The following is a 22336-nucleotide window of genomic DNA, read 5'->3' as shown; positions in this document are numbered from 1 at the left end:
TCTTACAAAGCAATCAGAAAACCTACAATGAAAAGGAGGGGTTGTAATTCACAGGATTTCCAGTTAGTCCCTCTATTCTTGTTTTATTCAAATCAACAAATGCTCATCTCGGCAGGTAAAAAGAGTTGCCTGAAGTTAAGGGCACGAGCCTTGGATTCAGGATCAATTCCTTGCTAAAATTTAGTGTGTGAACTAGATGTGACTTGGGCCCTTGTGCCTCAGTTTCCTTGCAAGTCAGTTTCCTTGCAAAGCTGAGCTAATACTTTCTTACCATATGCAGAGATTGTGAACATTCCGGTATCATGGTAGTGGCTATGAACAGGTAACATAAAATATGCTTAACATATACTACTAAAGAACATTGTTCTTTTAACTAAACACATGCCTGCATTGGAACACCTGACTTTTTTTTTTTTTTTTAATTTCATGTTCTGATATTTTCAGTTCAAAAACTCCTGCCTGCAACTCAGTTTATCAGTAAAGGAAATGGGGCTGGCTTCATCCTGATGGAAGTTCCTGCCAAACAAGTGAAGCTGCCTATTCACTCTATACCTCTCCTTTTTAAGAGCCTAAAACTGCCTATAAAGGTAATTAAACTGAATGAGTTTGATTATAAACATGGCATCATTCCACGGTGGATCTCAGATGAGCTCAAGACAAAATCCCTTGCACAGTAACCTCCTTGTTCCACGCACCTGTGCACTTTGTTAATGGTTCCATATGCTTAATCGAAAAGAAATCTAATTACCTTAATTTACTTCATCCAAAAGTAGAAGAGTAAACTATATGTTTAATTATAAACTTTCCACTTTGGGCAGCTGTAATTAATGAGTCAAGGAATCATGCAATATGCCTAGAGCAACCTTTATTACTCCTGAGGTACCCGAGCACCACTCGCGGTTTAGAGCAAGTCACTTCCTATTAGTATTAGGAGCCGAAGTGCCTACCTAAGGCATTAATCATGGAGTGCTACAGCTCTAAGACTTTTAATTACATACAGTGTGTATGCTATACATGGATTGCACACATAGTGTGATGTTAATAAATGGCCTTCCCGGGGCTATCAAGGGCCTTGGTTTGGTTTATTTCACATTGTTAAGTTTTATGCAGACACAGGCAAGGTTGTCAGAAAAATGAGACTGTGATTCCCACCGCTGGTCCAGTACCGGGTGGACTGAGCCGTAGCTTGCAAATACTGAAGAGCTATCACAGTCCAGAGAGCGGGATGCTGATGGGGGGGGCGAGAGAACCTGGGTATCCCCCCTCGGAGCAAGCCTTGCCTCCGAGTCCCCTCGACGACAGATTCCTCTGGAAATATCTCCTCTCCTTCTGCCTCTCCCCAGGTTTGGAACTAGAATTTCTGGATCATTTTATCTCCCCCCCCTATTTAAGTTAAAACGACATGTCAGACAGTGCAAAGATAACGGTGTCAAGCAAATTAAAATGCCCTCCGTGCTCTAAGGAAAACACTACAGAAGAGACTAGATGGTTTCCCAGATTTGCCACTTTTTGTTCCCGGATGAATGGCTTTTACAGAGGTAATTTTTCTCAAGTGCAAGGAGAGCCACTGCTCTTCCTGAGCACAGCTAGGAAGGCTGACCTCCAGAGGACTCTGCAAAGCTATTAGCATGAAGAAAAAAAAAAAAATCTTTAACAAAGTATAGATACAAACAGAACAGATAGGAAAAGGGAGAGGAGAGGTATTTAGATAATGACATGGCTTGTATTGGTGTAAAATGGGGAAAGTCAGAGTGATAATATCTAGGGTTATTGCTAGTTTGGAAGAGAAATTGAACATTTTTGGTAGCCAGTTGAACATGGAAAACAAACAACATGATTTAAAAAAAGAATCTGCAAGAAAAATCAGTTCAATATTTTCCCTTAGCAAAACAAAACAAATTAAAAAAAATCTCTTGAGTGTACCTTTCCCAAGATCCTCAGCTGTTTTCCATAGATTTCCCCTTTAAGTACTTATGCCATTCCCTCTTCCAAAACTACAGAAAATGGTGCAAGCGCTTTCCAGGCACAGCCTGCATGCTGGCTCACTGTGAAGCAAACAGGTTTGCTTTGACTGGCCAAATATTTGATTGCGCCGGTTGGGATTAGCTGCAGTGATTTCAACAAGGCTTCAAAGGACGATGACTACAGTCAACGGTGGCTCTGCCAAGTCCTGCTAGCTGAGGCTCTAGACCGACGTTTCAGGGCACAAGCTTTCTGTACCGCACTCGCTTTCCTGCTGGATTGCGGTTGCCCTGCGCAGCTTGGGTACAGACGGACTGTGCTGAAACGAATGGCAGAGCGCACCAGGTATCCAGCTGGGAGCCGTTTCATGTTCAGTACAGGTTCACCTGCATGACTGCAGATGGTGAAATCAGTGGAAAATGGGTTTCCAGGCTTGTAAGAACTACCAGTACCTATCTGCATATGGGCACAAGCCACCTATAAACGCGGGACAAAAGCTTTTAAATAATTTAACCACGAGTCTCTCGATTTCCCTTTAAAATATTACAAAGGTGTTATTAGTCCCCATTTATGTCTCTGCTTCTGCTGTAACATTGCCTGCAACGTCTGTCTAGGCATGCATTAACCCCTACTGTACAAACTTAATTTAAAAAATGTGAGGCTGCACGTTTAAGAGTCTCCCGGATGAATCCTCAGGTCTCGTTTCATCAGGGCATCACAATATGTACAAGAGCTCAAAGGATCCCCTTGTAATATTTATACCCTGCTACTCCCCCTTGCCCAAGGCTGCTGAAATTTTCATTCAAGGACGAGATAGTAAAAGCAAGCAGTTTTGTAAACTGGGAGAGTGTGCACCGAAAAGGAAAGGGGGACCTTAGCTCATCTCACTTCTTGTTGGAGTCTCAGCATAGATGTATATACAACTCTTCTATTCTCAACAGGTTCTTGAACAAGAAACCTGTGCGAGAACAGTCAATCAGCCATTCGCTCAGGTGCTGTAATCTGCCTATAGACTGCCCTACAAGCAGCTGTAATTGTAAAAATCTCTCCTTTGAAACTCAGCGGATAACTCCCTTTGTTCTTCAAGTGCATCATGCATTATTCCGAGGTTCATGACAAATGCCTCCGAAGAAAAGATCTCCAGAAAGCCCTGTCACACTGACTATGCTCTGAAGAGCTCTTAAAGTGTTCATATGACGCTGTAAAGCAGTTCTGAGGCAGCCTTTACATATCTGTTAATTGAGGCCACCCATTTTGTTTCAAATATATTAACAGTTCCTCAGGTTTTCTGCGCAAGACTGCCTCTCGTTTTCTTGTGCATTCATTACATATAGTCCCTCGAATGGTGGGGGGAATGGAAGGACATGGTATCGTTGCAGCTGCCTATAACAAATCTGCATCAGTTAGTTATACTTGTTGCAGTTATACTGGGTTGCTCCTAATAAATAATAATTTAAGACGCTCCTCTGGTCATCACAACCACAGGACCCAAATCCTCCTGTGAAAAGGGGAATATTTTCATCCCTCTTTTAGGGCTTGCAAGAAAAGAACTACATGACTTGCCCAACATCACAGAAGAAATCTGCTAAAAAGCCTCGAAGAGTGTCTCAAATTTAGGACAGTCCCCCCAAAACCTTTCCTTTTTAACATGCATGCAGAAAACAAATAAAAAGGGAATAAACTAAGAAACTTTTTAGAACTTCTCCCTCTGGGAGTACCTTTGCAACAGCTGAGAACCTCTTTCGTCCTGCCCAAGCACTAGGGCTCTTTTTGATGAGCTTGGTCTCCGCTGAGCTCACTGATACACACATCTCCTCTCAGTCGGGAGAGCTTCCTGCGTTAGCAGCCGCACAATCATCCCGACTCCTATTTTTCCTTCATTACGTGCTGAGCCATCTCTGTCCTCAGCTAATTACTTCTGAGGCCCCAGCAGTCCGCGGCAGTGTGAGCCCTCCTGCGACGAAGCGGCAGGACAGAGGTCCGGTGTGCGGGACAGGGTCCCTTTCACTGCGAGAGCATCCAGGCGGGCGCTGGGTTTAGAGCTGCAATATACAGTAATTCAGATAATAACTCTCAGGAAAGACATGGTGCTGGGAAAAATGAGTACCACTGGCAGAAAATAAAGTAATAACCCAAAGAAGATGTTTCGTGGGTGATCTTTACGAGATGGGCAGTCTGGAGAAGCCCATTAAAGAGAACATGAGTGTCTGTCTGTACTAACATGCCTGAAATCTAGCTTTCCATCTCAGAGTGTTTTACTGGCTGGCAATTTGTTCAAAGTGCAGTCTAACCCTGCTGACCTCAGCTTGCCCTTTACAAGGAAAGCTGTGCTGGCTCTAACGCCGGAATATCAGCCCCACCGGGCTCGCTTTGGTGCTGACCCCACTTGCTCTCCACTCTTGGTCAGACAAGCCGTCGCCGTTCTCGTTCACGCCGCTCCCCCCAATTGTTTGAGTGCCGAGAGACTGTGTTACAGCAATGGTCTCGGTCACCCACTGTGCTGTCGTTTTCCATGGGACAGGATCTTATGGCTTTTATAGCTTCATTTTGAGTACTTGGAAACTCCAGGCTGCTGTTCCTGTCAGTCAGTGCATTACTGGAGTTTGAAATCTCAGCTGGGGTAGTGCACAAACTCAGAGATGGTCCCTATTCCAAAAAGCTAAATAAATAAGACAGCTAAAGAGTGTGAAAAAGGATTCTCCTCACTTGGTAGGACTCAAAGGGGGATGGAGACGCTCAGGTGAAGTCGCAGTGAGTCGTGTGACAGAGCCAAGGGTAGAGCTCGGACCCCCACCGGTCTCGGTCAGTCAATTCACTGAAAACCCCTGCACTGGCAAGGGCTCCAGGTGGAACAGGTGAAGTAAAACAACAGAGTTACTTGACGAAGAGAAACCTCAGATGAGTGAGTTCACAGCATTTCATTGAAATGGAAATGTGGGCTGACCACCTAGCACCTGGCCAGCCCCAAAGGCTGGCGCAGGGAGGAACCAGAGGCCGAACCGCATTCTGAAAACAGCTCAGCAGCCTGGACCGCCTGTCCGAAGCAATCAATAAGGACCCTGAACTTCAGAGGAAATACGCTACATCGGATGAATCACGATTTTAATTTCTTCTAGGCTGAATCACAAAAGTTTCCAAATATTTCTTAACTCCAGTAAGGTCAAAAGCCTGGCGCCAGCACTAGGAATCATGCCTCTGCCGAGAGCATCTCCCAGTGGCAGCTACGCAGTGCTCAGCGCTCGCCAAAACCCGGCCCTTACACCTCCGGCAGGTATTTCTGAAAATATAAGCACTTACTTCTGTGGGGCACATTTCAGGTAGCGTAAACTTGTGCAACTCCTGTGAAATCAATCAGGCTACTTAGATTTTTGTCAGCTGTACTCCCTCCCACACTTCTTCCCCACTTGCAGGAACAGACCTACATAATGACTGCCTATAAATGTAAATTAGCACTTAAACGCTAATTATTACTATATTTGATCGCCTATAAGCAGCTACAGTTATATTTGTGCTTCTTGATGTAAAGGAAAAAAAGAACATCATCATTTTAGGCACAGTTCTTCCTTGCTAAATTTATCAAAGACTTTAAATAAGCTCGGTTTCAGAGAGAATATTGGGAATAGGGAAAACTTGATAATTCCTCAGTTATCTGAGATTTCTTTTGTCTTGATTAACTATTTCCATTTATGATATTTACCAGGGGGAAAAAAAAGTATGATGGTGATTCTCTAATGTAATAAACATATCCTCTGCCTTCAAAAAAAGCTGTGCTTCAGAACCACTTTTAAAAGACTTCTCCTCCACAAAGTTTACCCATTCCAAGCAGGATCAGGACTCCCCCTTACCACTGGCTTCTAAACTGAGTCATCTGTGAAATAAGAGGCAGTCCTTGCCCCACACAACATGCCATTTAATTATATACCCATAACACCCCCAAACCCGTCATGATTTGCGTTGTCTAGATGAAGCAATGAGACCAAAAGAGACAGATTTACTCCCAGTCCTGAATTTACTCACTGACAAAGCCTGAAATTAAACAACTTCTGAGCTCCAATGAAGGGTCAGGAAAAAAATTCTTCTCCACAAACAACAGTTCATTATATGGCCAAGTTCTCTTTTTGATATTTCACAGCTGGTATTTAGTGCTATACAAAAAAGACTATGAAAAGAATTACTGATGGTTGCTTTCTCTTTCTCCCCTTCACCCTCTCCTGAAAAATCTAACTTAAATTTTTCATGGTCCATAAAATCCGTCTCAGTTGAACAAGTACATCTCCACCTAAGTAACCACCTCATGCACACTTTGCTGATAAAACCCGCATAGTTGATAACTGATTATATGCCAATCACAGCATCATGGTTTGCTGGCTTGCAGAAGTCAGGCATGTTTTTGAACCTTATTAGACATGATCCCCAGAACTATTTCTTTCAAAACAAATTTCAAGTGGTGGAATGCCTGCCTGCAAACTATGGAGAAGCATGCTAATTTCCATTTCAGAAAAAAAGAAAAAGATGAAATGATGCCCCGGTTGATTTTTCTGCTCATTCAGAAACATTACAAACACAGAAGAATGAAGAACAAAAATGGACAGAGAATATAGAGGAGGCGAGCATTAAATTGCGTCTTATCTGTGGGCACGAATAGACAGAAAAGGAATTTGGCCTCGCGTTGGAACACCGAACGAGAGCAACTTCAGCTCAGCGGGCTGTGCTGCAAAACCTGAAACAGGGCCAGGATGTTGCAGCAAAGTTTTCCAAACTAGAGTGGCAAACGAATCTCACAAGTGTTAGATAAGCCTTGGTCATACCCGTTTAGGTGAGTGAATCTCCTTGATTCTGTCCGAAGGTGCCCCATCAGAAGAGGAGGACGGTCTGAAGTTATCGGACGGTGAGTCACAAGAATTGGACTCAGAACCTGGACCCAGCATATTCTCTGATAAACTCGGACATATCACTTAACAGATGGCTCATACCACTCAACCTTAAAAGCCTAACACAGCCAGCCAAATAACCACCCAGCGCCCCCGTGATTCCTTTACGTTCGGGAAAAACAGACATGCCCTTCAGAGCAGGAGAATAACTTGCTAAACCAAGTGCCCAAGAGCAATTCCCCACCTCTTAATGAGTGTAATAACCCCTTCTTCCACCACGTTGACTTCATTGTCTAAGTTGACAATTTCTTGGTGCAGGGGTTTACTGCAGATTTCCATGGCTTTACTTCATACAGAGCCAAGACTTTATGTGACTTTGGAGTCTTCTCCACCCTCTTCAAGGTCATGTGAATTTTTTTGGATTAGACTATTGAGGTCTTAGGCAAGAGTTAAGTTCTGTACCTTCTGCTCATATCTGAGCTAAAGATGATGCGTGCAGCAATTATTGACGGTAGAATTTCTTTTTAAATACGTTTATTAACGGCTGATCCTCATGTGAGTGCTAGGCACCTTTGTGCTAGTCTTTTCACGCTTGCATTCATTTAACCAGGGCCAGAGATTAATTTCCTTTGCATTATCATTGCAGTGGTGACCTGCAGTAAATGTTGAGTTATGGCTAAACTTATCACAAGATACTGTTGCAGTTCATCATATCTAGCAATAATTCTCATTTTTACTCAATACCTCAAAATGGAGAAGCAGCGAGATTCCTACAGTAAATCTTGCAAGATACTGTCTGTTAACATTTAACGCATGTCACCATGGTATAGTAAATAATTCCTTCTGTAAAACACCTAGAACTTATCCCATTTTATTATTTTGAACACTGGCAAAGGCAAAAACAAAGGCCAACTTGTGTATTAAACAATATCTATGAGATCTTAAAAAAGTCATCATTATATCAAATTAGCATTCCCCATCTCACATGCATTAGCACTCTGTGACATTCAGCTAGAAAATATGCATTACTCAGCGTTGGATACATAAGAATCACCATACCAGTTCACACCAATAGTTTATGGTGACGCGTTTGGGTTTTTTTTATATCCTGTCAGGGGAAAAGAAGCTGCAAGAGGAAGCATGACTCAGCCTTTTGTGTAAGCTGTCAAGCGACAGAAAGAAGAAATAATTTGAAGAACGTGCTGGAACCACGGATTGTCCCTCCCGAGCAGGATGTCCTGGTCACGGCACAAACTACTCCCAGTTCCTCCTGCTCCCTCACCCTGGTTCTGCCCCAGACACAGAATTTAGGAGTTCGGGTCTTTTCAAGCTGATAAGAGAAACGAACCCAGCACTTTCCGTAATTCCTAGGCTAGAATATTACAGGATCATTAGTCCGTTCTCTTCACCCTGGGACTGCCATTTTAAACATCTGCCTTTTTTAAGGGTCCCAGTGCTGCCCCCCTTCTGTTGTTTTCCTGGAACCCATCTTCCCTGTGTGGTGTGCATTCTGCCTTACGCAGTCGTCTTTACTGTCTAATGCTATATACCACAATGAGAATTTTTACAATCTGAAAGTCATCATTTTAATGACTTTACAGAGCATAATGGGTATCATAACATATACCTTAAATGGCTGTTTTGGGGAGATATGGGTTCATTATTTTCACTTTAGAATCAAATCACCCCCTCCCAAATAAAACAATACAATTTTATTCAAGTGATTATTTGCTTCTAGGACAATTTTTCTGTAACATTTTCATACATGCATTTTTTTAAAAACACATTTGTGGAGATCGACCAAATTATTTATACTGAGATATAACCTAGACAGAAAAGCTTACAGAACACGCTACAGGCTCTGATTCCTGGTCCAGTAGAAGTGACCGGTTCTGCCTCTGAGTGGCAATAAGAGAAGCTATTTAGGCAGAATATCCAAATCAAGCCTCTTCTTTGGTCTGTTCCCCTCACATCTGCAGAGCATCCAGAACTGTTGTATCAAACAGCTCTTCTAGCACTCACTTATGTGCCCGCTGTCTATGAATTTGCGTAATCCCCGTTTGAACCTCCAGTACTCTTTGCCTCTGCAACCTCCTGTGACAGCAAGTGCCAGAAAGTCACAGCCCTCAGGGTAAGGAACTATTAGCTGATTTAAATCAATCTCCTAATTTTATATAGTGCTGAAGTTGCACCCTAAGTATTCAGATTTAATTTAAGACGACTCGCTGTGACCTCCATACATAACTTGAGTTGTCTATAAAGAGCTAGGGCGTTAGCAGATTCAAGTGTTTACTTCACCAAGTCAATTATGCTGCTTTCTTTTAATCATACCCAATAAGACAAACACCCTGCAAGGATTTAAAAAAATGGGACTGTTGCTTCTTCTATTATTTCAGACAGAAAAACAAAAACCACTGGGAAAGCATATGACCGGAGCTCGCATATGATGCAAACACAAACTGCAATCGAAGTGTGTTCGGGAAGGCTTGAGGGAAAAATACCAGTATGAAAAAGGAGCATCAACATGGAATTCAATAACTGAAGTCACACAAAATGGCTATTTTACAAGTAAAGTAAGGCTACAAAAGGCAGGAGGGAAGAGCACGTGATGGAACCAAAACAAGCATCAAAACCACACTTCAGCACATATTGATGATGTGCATCATCCTTTTCTTTGGGCTTTTGCTGCTTTAAAAACAGGATATTTACTGTCCTAAACACACACAGAATGACTATGCTGTGTGCTACTTTTAGTCAAATTTCATCTTCTCAGTGTAGTACTCCAACAAGATACCATCCCATATTTGAACATATGCTTGCTTCATTAGCACTTACACTTGCATGGGAGAGAGATTGAATGCAATTTCCGTGAATATTGCAAAAGATGTACGCCAATATAGATGGAAATACTAATAGCCTGCAGTGACAAATCACTGTTTTATTTTAATCTCAGAGTTCTTTATGATAGATTGAAATAATCCATTTTTTCATGAAAGATACCCAGGCACATACAGATCTAATCATTATAATTGGTAATAATAATTTTGTTGGAAGAATGTGCTAAGATTGATCAATAAGAAATCCTCATGGCAGGTAGCATACAAACAAACTGGTAGCAGTAGCCAATTCCCATCTTAAAGAGCTTATGACCTAAGTATGAAAACGTCGGTGACAGATCCAAAAGTAGAAACGAAAAATAGGAAAAAAAGGTCCCAAACTGGAGCCAGATGGACCCTGCCCAGTATCCTGCAGTGAGACTTCTGGAAAGGAATAAAAACCCCACAACACTGGCAACTTACAAAATGCTACTGCTTTCAAAGCTAGACATTCGGGAAGAGACATGACTTCCTGGGCTTAATTTCATAAAGTCCACCAAGAGAACCCTGAGGCATCCAAAACCACAGCAAATTTATTAGTAATAAACCTCAATACAGATGTGCTCACAATGTATATGGAGGAACTGGACTTTCTCAGGACAAGAAGAGAAAACAGAAAAAAGAATTACTCTAGGCAACTGAAAAGGACATAAGTGGAAAGTTTTCCCAAGAAATTAGGCAGTTATCCAGATAAAACATCCACCTCAAAACAACCAAACCAGAAAAATTCAGTCAAGCTGAGATGAATTCAAGAGGTATCTCAGTGCCTGCAAACTTGTATTCCTTGCCAGAAAAAAAAAAATCACAGGTAGACAACCTTCCATAGCTCTAATTGAAAGTCAAAGGCTCCTGAAGTTACTTACGCATTTTTGCAAGCATTGCCTGAAGTGCTTTCTGTTTGCTTCTGATCCCATAATGCAACTTTCAGCCCTCATGTAAGCTTCCTAATCCTTTAGCAGTTATGGCTACAAGTTGCCAATATAATTTTATGTTTGATCCCCCTGCTCTCAAAATGTGCTGCTGTGCAACTCCGAATGAACTCTGTTAGCACTGACCATGAAATCACTTGCTGTGATTTGTTTGCATATATATTGAAAAATCAAGTGATGTTAGCTCAGATTTGTGAAGAAGGGGTGGGGGCAGAGAAAGGAAAAAAATCTCAGTTGCCTACAATCCATAAACTGAACCACCTGCTGCTTAACACTGCAGGGGCTCTTGTACTTTCTCCATACCTTGTATCTATTTATGGCTCACGCAGCAATATCTAGTAAAACAAGGTTAACTTTGAGTTAATGCAGCGGCAAGTTTATTACAGGTATAAACACAATGGTCAGAGAATAGGTCAAAGAAAGGTAATGAATGGCATCATTGAATTTCACTCTAAACCCGTAAGAAACACACAAGAAGCTGATGCTTTTGTGCCTGACCCTTCCTTAAACAACATCCCTTCCACGCAGAGGATGTTTTTATATACAAAGGGCCCAGACGACTGCTGGTGTAAATCGGTGTAGCTACACTGACTTGTACGGGAGGATGCCAACCGAGGGTCTAGCACAAACATCATGATATGAGGCCAGGAATGACAAACACTAAGCAGAACAAAGGAATTCCATCCAGGGAAGAATGAGAAATCAGTATTCTCCATTATGAGCACTACTTGTCTCCACCAGCTGATTGTTCCAAAGTGATGGAGAATAAATTCTGGCCTCAGCAGTTCTGCTGTATTGTAAATCCAGACTGATAACTCCACGGCACCCAGCAGTGTTTGTTTTATATTTAGGAGCGGTCCTAGCGAAGGACTGAAACGGTAGGGCTCCGTCACAGTGCTACGGGCTACGTTCCTCACTAAGCTCCGGCTCTCAAAAGCGCTTCCACAGTTTGTCCCCTCTGCGTCACTGGACTGCTCACGTGGGGGATAATCAGGAGGAGGAAGAGGAGGCAGGGGGAAGTTGCAAATACTGAATCAATGCAGCAGAACCATCACGACATCTTGTGCGTGCTACAGTGCTCTAGATGGCATGTTTTTCAGCTGCCTTCTTTCGCTGTGCTCCATCTGATGCATGCCCCGCACCCAGAATTAAAAACCACTGTAGCTGTGAAGGTTAATAATTGACAATGGACAGTAAAGAGTATCTTAGCCATCTAGTTGAAAGTCAATGATGCTAAACGCATAATTGTCCAGTACAGCTATATTTGTTTCAGGTATACCGCAGAACATTTTCTCATGCCCAAGATATTACTCTCCTGTGATCGCAGGAATATCTGAGCCAGATCAGCCTGCAAATGCTTCTTGAGGAAATTGGGTTTCTCCGCTCTATTAGGAGCATTTCATTTTTATGATTAAAATCAGAAAACAATGTTCTTCCCAGTAAAAGTGAAATGTGCAAAATACGACTTTCCTATAACTAGGTTTCCAAATACTTATCTAAAGTGCTCTGAAAAGGCATTAATAAATAAGGATGAAAAATGAAAACTGCATAGCTAACATGTTTCATAAACTGTATTTGCTGTGAGTTATAGACAACATGCTTTAGAGAAATAATAATAATAGTTTACACTTCTGTACAGCACCTTTCAGTCGAGAGACTTCCATAAATAAAATACGGAGCTTTAATCAGAAAGGAAGGCATCGATTTCTCCATTACACAAAATTAGGTAAATCAAGGCAAAGACTAATAACCAGCCAACAGTTAAAATCACAGCAGACAAATTTCCATGTAGACCCTTACTGACTGAAGTACTTTGATGTGTGCTCATGATCCACTCGAATCAAAGGGACATCAGGCTATAGCTGAAATTAAGCCTGTACCTATGTGGTTGGAGTTTGTGTGTTTTGGAGATGTGGCGGTGTTGCACTGGGATGGGTTATTGTTTCACGGATGGACAGAGAGAAATATGAACACACAGATGGAAGAATCAAGACTGTATCTCATTCCAGAAAGCATGCTATTTTGGAAGATCTCTCCAGCAAAACAAGGAAGCACTTCTGACAGATCCTAAAGGTGTTTAGCCAACTGGTTCCTGCCATCATGATAGAAATTGGGTACTAAAATACTTGTGATCCTCTGGACTGAAATGATTTAACCGAACGTCATACAGGTAGGCTTGGGCTGTAGGAAGTGCCCCAGGCACCACATTGCCAGCCGGATCTATCTCTGTTATCTCAGATAACAGTCAAAATTTTGTGTGGTTGGTGACTCATTGAGCACACTGTGGAGAAGAAAAACTACGTTTTCACTCTAATGCATGAGCTCAGATCACACAATGGCAGAAAAAATATGCAAAAGACAAAGTACATACAGAGAACGTAATGCAACAGACAAATGGAAGTAACTGAGAGGCCTTTTCTTCAACGCAACCAAAAAACCCTAGTTTCGAGGGCTTTGCCTCTTGTAGATCATAAAAAGGGGGAGAGCAGCAGGCTTTTGTGCGTTACAGAGGTCTAAAAATGTGCCGCTTTGCTTGTGATGAAGGACAGCTGAGAAGAAAGGACTACAGTTGAATTTTGATTAAAAAAATATTAATAATGAAAGTCCTTGAGGCAAAAAGGAAAAGAAAAAAAGAGGAGGGAGGATTACTTGGCATACAGGGGTATGCAGGAAGCTCTGAAAGACTAGAATAATGCACCATCAAAACACAACCATTTTAAAAGAGTACCTTTTCTTCCCTGCTCAGGTTGTCGTCTTTTGTTCCATCTCATTTCAGTGACCATCAATACGTCTATCTGTTCCCTTCTCAGCTGGCTGTGGTTGACAGTAATCCAATTGGATATAAGCCCAGATGCATTTCTTTCTTTCTTCCTTCTTTGTAATCTGTATAAAAACCAAAATCCACAAAAGACTAGCATTACTTACAATTCAAAGTCAACCTCTATTTCAAACTAAGCCCCCGCCCTAGCAGCAAGAAAAAAAAAACCCACAGAAAATTTATTAGAGAAATTAAGCTGATAAAAAGCATTTCCCTTCACCTCAATGCCTGTACTCTTTTAGTGTTGCAGGGCAACCTGACTCTGATAATCTAATCCCCTAAATATAATGCATAAAAGAGTTGTGAGCCATCTTTAACTGGCTGAGAACACTGAACCCTGCAGTAACAGGGTGGCCAACTTCACAATTTCACGCAGGGAATCACACAGAGCGGTTGAGGTTGGAAGGGCCCCAGTGGAGATCGTCTAAGTCCAACCCCTTGCTCGAAGCAGGGCCAGCTACAGCAGGGTGCTCACGATCTTGTCCGGTTGGGCTTTGAATATCTCCAAGGATGGAGACTCCACGAAAGCTCTGTCGGCAACCTCTTCCAGAATATGACCACCCACACAGTAAAAAACCCCAAAGTTTCTGTTGCCAGAAGTCACAAGCTTCCAGTTGTCATCATGACGGGAATCTCCGTTTCCCAGCTGGCTAAGCACGGATTCTGCCTGCGCTTCCTTCAGTACAGCTGGGGCTTTGGGCAAGTCTTGAAGCGCAAGGTCTCAAAGATCCCATCACTCTCTTTCCCATCATCTCAGATGCAGCACAGCCTGCCGATTTCCTCCCGCACCTCCTTTACGTGGCAAAACAGACCCTCCACCACCGCACGGCTCCCGCGGGCACGGAGATCATCCCTGCCCCATCCCAGCCTCAGCGCGGGACACCAGGCATTCCCCGCAGCCCAGGACCTGCACAGCCGTGTCCTCCCACGGCAGCTCATTCTGCATCGAGGTCTCTGATGACAAGGAATAGCTGCTCCAGACCCCGCCGGTCTCACCACCATTGCTGAGCACACGGGTGCTGTCCTCGGCGGAGTTCCCGGCCCCCTTCTGCGTGCCTTTCTCCACAAACCATCGTGCAACGCGCTGTGACTTTCGGCTGCTTCGGTTGCACAAAGCGCTGCGTTCGCTGCTGTAAGCTCGCGGAGCTGCGCTCACGGCAGGGCTCTCCCTCCGACCTGCTGGAAGGGCGCCTGACCCTCACAGTTGACCCTCAGTTTAACTGCTTTTTGCAAATCTTTCTTCTTAACATGACGTTTCTTTGTTGGAGAGAGGCAACTTCAATGGCGCAGTTTTAGAAAAGGACAAAGGACAAGGAAACGGATCAGAAATGGACCCCTGAGAGAAACTTTCTCAGTTGCTGTACAATTTCAGCCCTGGTTGCAGACATTCTGAAGAGGTACTGAACTATCTGGGGGCAAAGGCCATCATGCTATTCTTGATTGCCTCCCGAGATCTACTAAAATGCAGTAGCTGCCTTGCCGATTCAATACGGCCATGCTTTGGTGCCTAAGAAAGCATTCTTGAGGATCCCACCCCTCCTTTTTCTTTTTAGATAAATGATAACATCCAAGTCTTCAGAGAAAAGGCTGAAAACATAATTTAAGTTTACCTTCAAGTCTCAAAAACCAGGACAAAATCAACATTTCTCTCCCCCGGCTCCCTTCTGTTTCAGCACACCCGATTCCAGATACGTGAGTATTCAGAACCGATAATGCTGTTGGATGCTTTTCAGCTTCGGGTAACAGGGTTGACACATTCCTACTAGATTTTAGTAACAACTGGCCGTATCTGCACCTGCAGGAACTCAGCAGGGGCCAAAGGCCGTACGCGGAGGCAAGAAACAGCCCATGAGAAATGACCAGCCAGGCAGCACCTTCCAGATTTATTTGAGCATCCGCAGGCACGGCGGAGCAGCCCGCGCATCCTGCGGAAGCGCCTTGGTGCTGCAGACAGCAGCCTGCGGAGCCAGCCAGCCGTGTAACACCCGCAGAGCCACGGGGACCTGGGACACACAGGATCCCTGCCTTCTGGAATTGCTTGCATTTTGTTTTCCTCAGGTCTGTGTCAGCCGGCACCAATGTGAATGCAGTAAGGGAACTGAAAATCTCTGGCTCTGACTTCTGTCAATTTAATCTACCCCGTTCGGGTATCTGCCTGCAGGACACTCCTCTGGCCTCACAAACACCAGTTAGCTGCACAAACTTCTTATATACGCCTCCTCCTCTAGCATATGTATTACAAAATGCACTATTTTGTGCTCTTCAGAGCCAGCTAGCAGCTCTCCTTGTTACAGAAGCTTGGGCAGAGAGATTGATATTTGTTGAATATCTTCCTCTTCAGGAGCTTGAGTTGATCGGGGTTTCTCGTTCTTCCTTCTCTAATTCAGCCTCATATGAATCTACCCTGAAACAAGGGAAGCTAGAAGGCTCTCAGCAGGAATATTTAAGATGACAAAATGGTCTTGGGTAAAAGAAAGAACTTGAGAAAACTTAGGAAACAGAAACTGAATCTCCATTTCTTCTGCAGATACCCTCTCATGACTCGAAAGCAAGCACACAATCTTTCTAGCCGCTATATTCTCACTAGTGCAAGAGGTATAAGTAGTTACCCATCACCAGTTCATCAGTACTGCCTCCAACACAGGGTTTGGTCAATGCTTGTTCCCAGGATATCACAGCTCTAATAGTAGTAACAGAGCTCATTGCTAATGGCGAACAAACCGGGAAACACAACCGTGAGGATTTCATAACCTAAACTTCAGTGCTCTTCACAGTAATGCCAGGACCCGTAACCAGCAAGAAATTTCATTTCCCAGTTTTCCAGTATCCTTTAGTAGCCGCTAATACATACGGACTACTACCAACTACCAGAAACACAATAAGTAAGTCCCTTCGTGTTCCACCTTGACCTTTATCTGCCTCTTGACAACATTGAAAAAAAAGTATTTTAACCAGAGATGGTTAAAACCCAACCTGATTATTTATGAAGCAGGTATTTTCCCCTCTCCTGTTGCCTCCTTTGTGCCACTTAAACACCATGGTCATTAATTTGAAATGGCACTAATTGCCATCTTCTGGCCTTTCAAAGCACATCTCACCCATCTTCACTGGCAAGACCTAAACACAGAGAAAACAGGGTTTGAGCCTTGTCAAAGCCAGAGAGGACGACAAGGGAGAATGTGCTAAGATACACCCAAGCTGGTGAAGAGGAGGTGTAAAAGACACCATCTGGATATCCCGCATCACAGGGTGGATTTGCTCAAAATTAGGATAGACAACGTTCAAGTGGTAACATTACTACCCTCCTTCAGGGCAGCCCCAGTTACTTTAAGTTTAGTGCTTTAGTGAGCCATTACAATGGCTACATCGGGTCAAAGGGTCCAAAGGGTCCATCCAGCCCTGGCTTAGCGTGGCACGTCGGGACAGCGGTACGAGAAACCGCACACGAAGCAAAACGTACGCTCTCCTAGCCACCAGCAACAGGGCTCTCAAGGACTGCATTGCCCTATCTTCTCAGATACCCCACCTAATAAGCAGACACTCTGAAGCTCTTCTAAAGACCCCCATGCATAAAAGAGTGTTCGCTTTCACAGTTTTGCTAATGTTCTGGAAATCTGCGTATTTCCAGGAGGCAACCTGAACCAAGAAAGTCCGCCGGCTACTTCTCTGTGGAGACAGACATGCTAAAATAAAGACATCACACAAAGTTAGAGGCCAATGCGAGGTAACAGGCTGGTAATGTCCCATCTCTGTTATTCTTATTCAAGGATAATTGAGCCTAACATATTTCAAGACAAAAGCCCCTGCCCAAAGTCAGCTGGACTCTGGCTCATGCTAAACTAATAGAATTTAGGACAAAAAGGAATTATTAGCTCCCCTAGTGTGACATGCTGTGGAGTTGCTCAGTATTGAGGCCAAGCTAAATGAATCCATTCCCAGGCTCAGAAGGCAAACCAAAACTGAAATGGACTTCTAATGTTATCTTTGTGTTTGTATAAAGTTTCTGCTTTTCATCTTTGGTCATTTCTTTGCACCAATTAGTTCCAAATGAGGGAAGAGGTGGAAACTGCAGCATCTTCTGACAAAATCTGTCTTCTGTTAAATTTACAGCTCAGTTTTATACACCTCAAAAATTCTCACACTTCAAATAAGCCAAGGACAAACTTGAATATCTGAAATGAACCTCCAAACCTTTGAATTTTCCCCAGCATATGCAAGGAAGGCAGCTGCCAATCTCAGTATACATCTAGTTAGACTGCTATTCAGAAATATATAGTAACTATTTTATAACAGAGCCTTGCTATGATTCAGTTTAAGCTTGCGTTTCCATATTCTATGACTAAATATTGGTTACACAAGAAGAATTTTGGCCCAGTTTTTCCAACACTGATCATGGCATCTATTTGCGCAATTAACTAATAGTGACACTGATTTGTCTTTCGTTTGTGCATCTCATCTGTTTAAACTGCTAAACATTAATTTGTAATACTGTTTGCAGAAGCTGGAGTGTGTTTGAAAAGTACCTAATCCTGCTTCCACTTACACTGGCGGAATCAATGAAGTTTTGCCACAGAAAAACCAACGCATGATGCCAGCTGGGCCATTTTCTTTGGGATAAGAGAGAAACTCCACATTTTTTGGTCTTAAGACCTCCTGTGGCACACGGGCACTCTAGGCATACGTCTAAAACATTGTGCTAAGCCCAAACACAAGGATGAATGATTGCTTTTTTCACAAAACAGCTCCCCGTGCCCCATGAGCTCCTACGCTCCAGGGAAAGCTGTGTCTTCACTGCCTTAATTGGAGAAGTCCAGAGCTGAGGCTGCATTTGACTCCGCAGGTGGCTGCATTGAACTAAAGCAGACCTAGGATCTCGTGAACGCTTCCCTCTTCAAACACAAAAACACTGGTTTGTTGAACCACTACCAAACCGTATTTGCAAGCTGGAAACAGAACAGAAAAAGTAAAAATAAAACAAGTTCAGCAGGCTTAGGGATCACAGCTTTGTTGCAAAGTTTTTCTAGTTAAATCCAAGCTTAGCTGAAGGAACGATGCGGCCTTTTCTCCTTGTGTTTCTCTGCACAGGGCACCTCCACAAATAAACGTTTAAGAAACGCAATCTTTCTCCCTCTCTCTCGCTTCCTACCACTGTGATTTACAAGGTGAAATTAAAAATACACACATCCCAGTGCTTGGGGTTTTACATCTTGGGTCACTGATTTATAAAAGCTGCCACTGAATTTTAAATGCTTCGTTTTGATTTAGAAATCATTGCTTGAAAGTTGCATTTATCTCAAATATTCAGCTGTATTGCACATCACTGAAAATCTGATTTACGGATTGCAAAATGTATGCAGATAGACTACAAAACATATTTATAGATCACTCCCCCTAATAACGATATATGCAGCTCACCCACCCAAAGATAGGCACATATTCATACACATGTGTAAATGCATATATGTGTATATATCTCACATATTTATGTTAAAACCTTCTCTCCCTAACCACATTTTTGATGGTAAGATCAGGTACCATGTCAACATATAATGAGAGGCTCTGTGATGCCTTCCTTCCACCCCCTCACCTTATCATTCCTGCTAACACATATAATATTCAGCTTTAAGCTCTATTTCCAGCTCCCCAGGTGCCTCTTTGTCCTGCTGCTGCTGTCAAAGGCAGAGAGGCTGGATCCCAGCACGAGAGACTGGAGTTGAATGATTGCAAAACCAGGCAAAACTTGCAAAACAAGTAATTGGATCTTCATCCCATCTCTTTGGTGAGGTTGTGGGATTGCTTCTCTTGTCCTCTCTCCTCACCAAGCTTACCTCTCCCCGCTGGGCTAGAACGAGACTGGAGATTTAATGGAACCACGGGGGCGTTGCTTTCCTTAAAATTGAAAGGAAAAGACCTGCTTTTCCTTCTGGACTCATAGCATGAACACTGGAAGAAAAGGAGGAAGGCCAGATCCTTCCCAGGAAGATGGAAGGACATACAGAGGAGCCCCTTTCACAACAGCTTCATTTTCTTTTCCCAATTTCATTTCTTTAGGAGCCAACAATTCCTGATCTTTCATATACAAAGCATATCATCTGCTCATGGCATCACACAATGCCTCATCACCCACTCATTTTTATTAAATAAGCCCAACGGTAGTAAGAAGTCGGGTCCTATTGTGTGAGAGGCTCTAAAAAAGTCTGGCCATACGGCAGCCTTTTCCACCGCATGTTCTCAATCTAAACCGCCACCTTTTGCAGGTAGTAGAGAGTGGGAAGCAATGAGATGGTTAAAAAACGCATAAAGTAGACATACACACTATTTTAGTCAGTCATTACCACTAATCACAGGTTTCCCCACCCACTTACCTATTTTCAGCTTGAAGTGTATTACACTCCTGATGCTACTGGACAGGGGACATCGGCTGGCATTGCCCCGATACAGAGCCAGGGGCTTATCCCTGCTTCGCATCATGACCTCCACAAATTCAACACCACAAATCCACATACTCACACCTCCGTTCATACTTGCCCCTGCGTCCTCCTGCCCGATTGCCGCAACCGAGACCAAACGCATGGAGTGGTTTGTTAGCAAAACCGCTCCTGAGGCAGCATCCCTGGTCCCCAGACAGGGATAGCATCCCTTCGAACCGCTGCCTACAGACTTGTTCTGGGCAGTTGTGATTTTCCCACTCAGCAGCACCTGAACTGATGTCCCTTGTCCACCTCCTGGGGATGTTCTAAGGCTTAATTGATTCCTACCGCGCGGTGCTTTGAGATCACCAGACAAAAGGCAGAGAGAGGTGTGAAAAGGGTATTTAGAGCATCTTGACGTTGTGCAAAGGACCAGAGCAAAAACAACCTAGGAAACCCTATTTTGCAGTTCACCCTTATGCTGGCTTCAATATGCAGGGGTTAACTTCACCCTGTGCTCGTGATTAAAAAATAGCTAGCCTAGTCATTCGCAATTATTTATAGGCTGAAGAGGTGGCATATATTGTGCTAGCAGCACTTTTCAAGCTGATTAAGTTTGCATTACAACTTCATGTACAGTGAGGTCTGCTGACAGCTGGTTGTTCTTACAGCTTAAGAATTATACTCTTATCAAATCACAGGCAGAACTGCATTAGATTTTCCTCCCTCCTTCCCCAAAGGCCACCAAGAACACCAGGTAGTTGGGGTGGGATAGGAAAGAGAGGAAGATCCTCTTTAATCTGTGTCATATACGGGAACAGATCAGAAGTAGATCCACCACGAATCTACCTTACCCATCCGGCCTCATATTATTCAAGCTCCTCCCCGCTGTTAAAGGCTTTCCCTTGATCTGCTAAGCTAAGGAGGAGGTTTCGTTGTCCTTACTTCAGGGGTGTCACAGGGAAGCACAGCTTCGCATCCGCAGCTAAAGTCCTAAATAGTACGAGGGCCGTGATTTTAAGGATGAGTCAGCACGGCACAATGTGGTCTGTCCCCTACAAAGGGAGGCATTTGCAGGATTGAAATTTGATTCATCCTTTCTATAGACTAAAGAGATGGGGCTTATCCGTGGATAAGATGTGGTAGCTCTCAACGCTGTCTTTAACAGAGGTCTTACAGTTTACTCAGCATCCGAGAGCTGAAAACGCTGACGAAGTCAGGCACCTTGGGAAAGCCTGTGAAAACCTGACGCCAACCCCCTCTGAATCCAAATCCAGAAGTTTGCATGGCCCACACAACAATCCTGTCCTACTGATCCCTATCTTCTGTATTCTTTTCCATCAGAATTGAGCAAAACCAATGGAGGACATTGCAAATTCCCTTCTTTGTATCGGTGTCAATGACCGAAGAGATTGCAGGGCTATCAGAGAAGTGGAAGGGGTGTATCTCCCACCCCTCTGAGTCCCTTCAGTGCTAAAAACTGTCCCAGAGGAGAAAATGCACACATGGAGGGAAGGAAGGTGAAAACAGACATTTGGGACAGTTATTTGCTCAACTTTCTGTACAACAAATGCCCTATGCATAGTATGTTTAGAGAGCATTAACAGGTATTTATTCAGTCAGAAGGCAGGTTTATGAAGATACTCTATAAAATTACAATGTTGAGCAGAGATAAATAACAATAATAAGAATATAATATACGTGAATCCATTATCTGACTTAAATCAGGGTAATTAAAAGCTACATATTTCAGCTGCTGAAAGTGGTAATTCAAGTCATACTGCAACTTTACGGACACATTTCCATTAAGACCATCAGTTATGAGTAATATAATTTCCTCCTCACTAAGCATTGCTTACCTAATTTCACCTTTTCCTTAATAATACACGTTACTTAATTCTCCAAACAGCTGTGTAATTTAACTAGGCGTGGTAAAAATCCACCAATTAGCCTGCCTGCAATTCTGAACATGCAAAGCAATATACAGAATATGATTCTTCAAAAAAGGTTTCAAATTTAGGACAGCAATGGGATTTGGGGCAATGGTCTAAAAGGTGCAATTACGATAATATGCTAGGAAGGCAAAAGATTAAGCTTTTTATTATTCTGCAACATTTTTTATATTTTATTGCCAATAATTACACAGGTTTCTTTTCTATTTTCATTGCCTCAACATCTCCCAGGTTAATTATGTTGTCAAGATCATGTCAAAAAGCCACTGCTAAAATTATGATTCTCATTACATGATGATCTAATCAATTTTGTGTGGTAATTTTGGTCCAACCTATTCTACCAACATACACATCCTGTACATGGAAAAATCTATTTCTCTGTCACACTATATTATACTGTTGTTCTTGTGCCACTACAGTTAAGAGCCTGTCAGCACTTCTGCTACAACCTCTTATATCCAAGGTTTATAATATAGACATTAAAAAAAAAAATAAATCAGTTCTGGCTGACATTTGAC

The sequence above is a fragment of the Buteo buteo genome, chromosome 12 (assembly GCF_964188355.1).
Source record: "Buteo buteo chromosome 12, bButBut1.hap1.1, whole genome shotgun sequence".
Classification (NCBI taxonomy): Eukaryota; Metazoa; Chordata; class Aves; order Accipitriformes; family Accipitridae; genus Buteo; species Buteo buteo.
The sequence above is the reverse complement of the archived record's forward strand: the minus strand, read 5'-3'. Positions refer to the sequence as shown.